The following is a 3,456-nucleotide window of genomic DNA, read 5'->3' on the forward strand; positions in this document are numbered from 1 at the left end:
TTGGAATTGCAGCACATCAAATTTTGCCTGGGAAGAAAAGTAGATTAAATAAATTTAATAAGTCTTACTACTTCCCATTAAATAAATTAAATACGTCTTACTTGTTTCCACTCCTTTTCAAAACAGTAGTTTAAAACGAGGGCCCTTCACTCAATCTTTAACCTCAACCCCGCACGTTGTGTTGTATCTGTGAATCTTGGTTGTGGCCAAATGATAGTTTTCTTTCATTCGTTTAGGTTCCAAGAAAACTTGATGTAACTCTACTTTTAACTGCCGTTTCAGATAAGCGGGTATTACGTCGCAGTCATGTGCCGCGGATATGACGTAATTGCCCGAACCTCCGCCAAAATTCAAATCTGTTGGCGCGATGGCCGTGAGCCGCTGAGCAGCGACGATTATCAACAGAAATATCTTTATTTTCTGCTTGCAACTGGACCGTCTAGAGCGTACACGGTAAGTAACACTCATTGTGTTTAAGGAGATTTACGTTTGTAATAGCAGAAGTGTAGCCGCGTTGCGTTGTACGTGTGAAAATTGGTCGAGGCGAAATGTTAATGTTTAATTTCATTCCTTTAGGTTCCACGGTGTTTGTTGGCTGCAAGTTTTCCACTGCAAGAAGAGGCCCGTATCATTGACCAGGAGCGAGCTACAATGGTGAGTAGCCATAACATTTATGTTAAACACTTCCTATTTCATGTCTAACAGTACTTGATTTAACAAATAACCATAAATAAATACAGTGTGGGCACTGAAGTTAACATATGTGATTATACTGCCTAATCTGTCACAGAGTAGATTGTTGCAAAGTAATATAAGATCCAAAGTTGTAATTCAGAATAGTTTTCAAAAGAAGGCCATTAGAATTATATACAAGTATGATTACCCTTAACATAACAACAAGCTATTAATTAAATCACAAATTCTTCAATTCAAAGATTTGGTAGATTATCAGACAAATAATGTCTAACAGTAATTGATTTAACACATCACGATAAGTAGATTGAGTGTGGGCACTCTCAAGTTAACATATATGATTATACTGCCTAATCTGTTACAGAGTATGTTGTTGCCAAGTAATGTAGAATAGATCCAAAGTAGTAATCCAGAATAGTTTTGAAGAGGCCATTAGAATAATAAACAAATCTGATTACCTTGAACATAATAACAAGCTAAGTGTTTAATATGTCCTATGAAGTCAAAATTGGGCACCATCATGTGGTGAAATTTGGAATTGCATCACATCCAATTTTGCCTGGGAACAAACAGATTAAATAAATCTTAGTTTTGAATAAGCCACTCCTTCTCAAACAAGTAAACTCTGCCCATTTTGCGCAGTAGATGTTCTGTTAATATCTAGTATTTATACAAAGTCATAATTTAAATTGCTTTCAACCTTCATTCATCGGTTCAACCAACATTACTCGCTCTTATTACCAACTTGTATTGATTTAACTAAGCGTTTAATACTTCCTATCAGGTCTCAGGTCAAGATTTGGTAAAATACAATTTCAGCAAATCCAATTTTGCCAGGGAACAAAAATAGATTAAATAAACTAAATAAGTCCTCTTCCCATTAAATAAATCAGAAAAGTCTGTCTTGTAACCAGTCCTCTTCAAACAAGTAAAGTCTGCCCATTTTGTGCCGTAGATTTTGTGTCTATGCCTAGTATTTAAACAAAATCATAATTTAAACGACTTCTTTCCTTCATTCACTTTGGAAATTTGGAATTGCAGCAAATCGAATTTTGCCAGGGAACAAAAATAGATCAATTAAACTAAATAAGTCTTCTTCCCATTAAATAAATTAAAAAAGTCTGTCTTGTAACCAGTCCTTTTCAAACAAGTAAAGTCTGCCCATTTTGTGCCGTCAATTTTGTGTTAATGCCTAGTATTTATACAAAATCATAATTTAAAGGACTTCATTCCTTCATTCACTTTGGAAATTTGGAATTGCAGCACATCAAATTTTGCCTGGGAAGAAAAGTAGATTAAATAAATTTAATAAGTCTTACTAGTTCCCATTAAATAAATTAAATACGTGTTACTTGTTCCCACTCCTTTTCAAAAAAGTAGTTTAAAACGAGGTCCCTTCACTCAACCTTTAACCCTATTTATTCACCTTCTAGGCTAAGTGTTAAAGGCTAAGTGTTAGAGGCTAAAAGCCAGAGGCTAGGCGCCAGAGGCGAGTTTTTGTGGGCTGAAGTTTTAGTGGGGTTAGTGTGAATACAATCCAAAAGAATACAACAGAATACAATACAATAGAATATAATACATAGATTAAATTCAATAGCTCTTACTACGTCCCATTAAATAAATTAAATACGTCTTACTTGTTCCCAATCCTTTTCAAAAAAGTAGTTTAAAACGAGGGCCCTTCACTCAACCTTTAACCTCAACCCCGCACGTCACATTGTGTTGTATCTGTGAATGTCTGTTGTGGCCAAATGATAGTTTTCTTTCATTCGTTTAGGTTCCACGGTGTTTGTTGGCTATGTTTTCCACTGTCAGAAGGATGAAAATACAAAGTACAACGCTTGGACGTGGGCGAAGACGTCACCGGTGAGTCCTTCCTTCCTATTTATTTACCTTCTAGGTGCTAGAGGCTAAGTGTTAGAGGCTAAGTGTTAGAGGCTAAGTGTTAAAGGCAACACAATACGAACAACACAACACAATACGAACAACTCAACACAATATGAACAACACAATATGAACAACACAACACAATACGAACAACACAACACAATACGAACAACACAACACAATACGAACAACACAACACATTACGAACAACACAACACAATACGAACAACACAACGATACTGCACTGAACAACACGATACCGCACTGAACAACACGATACCGCACTAAACAACACGATACTGCACTGAACAACACCATGCCGCACTGAACACCATGCCACACTGAACAACACCATCCCGCACTGAACAACACCATGCCGCACTGAACAACACCATGCCGCACTGAACAACACCATGCCGCACTGAACGACACCATGACGCACTGAAAGACACCATGCCGCACTGAACGACACCATGCCGCACTGAACGACACCATGCCGCACTGAAAGACACCATCCCGCACTGAACAACACCATGCCGCACTGAACAACACCATCCTGCACTGAACAACACCATCCCGCACTGAACAACACCATGCCGCACTGAACAACATTATGCCACACTGAACATTATGCCGCACTGAACAACACCATGCCGCACTGAAAAACATTATGCCGCACTGAACAACACCATGCCGCACTGAACAACACCATGCCGCACTGAACAACATTATGCCGCACTGAACAACACCATGCCGCACTGAACAACACCATCCTGCACTGAACAACACCATTCCGCATTGAACACCATGCCGCACTGAACAACACCATCCCGCACTGAACAACACCATCCCGCACTGAACAACACCATGCCGCAC

The 3,456-nt window shown here is 38.7% G+C and overlaps 1 long non-coding RNA gene across 1 annotated transcript; it reads left to right on the plus strand.

Moving 5' to 3' along the window:
* The first annotated feature begins 287 nt into the window (after positions 1–287).
* On the plus strand, positions 288–2,559 carry LOC148378103 (uncharacterized). Its single transcript, XR_015856182.1, has 3 exons — positions 288–453; positions 577–654; positions 2,471–2,559. It is a non-coding gene; the product is annotated as an uncharacterized LOC148378103 (long non-coding RNA).
* The last annotated feature ends 897 nt before the right edge of the window (positions 2,560–3,456 follow it).

This window comes from Syngnathus floridae, unplaced genomic scaffold, assembly GCF_059516105.1.
Source record: "Syngnathus floridae isolate MCC-2025c unplaced genomic scaffold, RoL_Sflo_1.0 HiC_scaffold_65, whole genome shotgun sequence".
NCBI lineage: Eukaryota > Metazoa > Chordata > Actinopteri > Syngnathiformes > Syngnathidae > Syngnathus > Syngnathus floridae.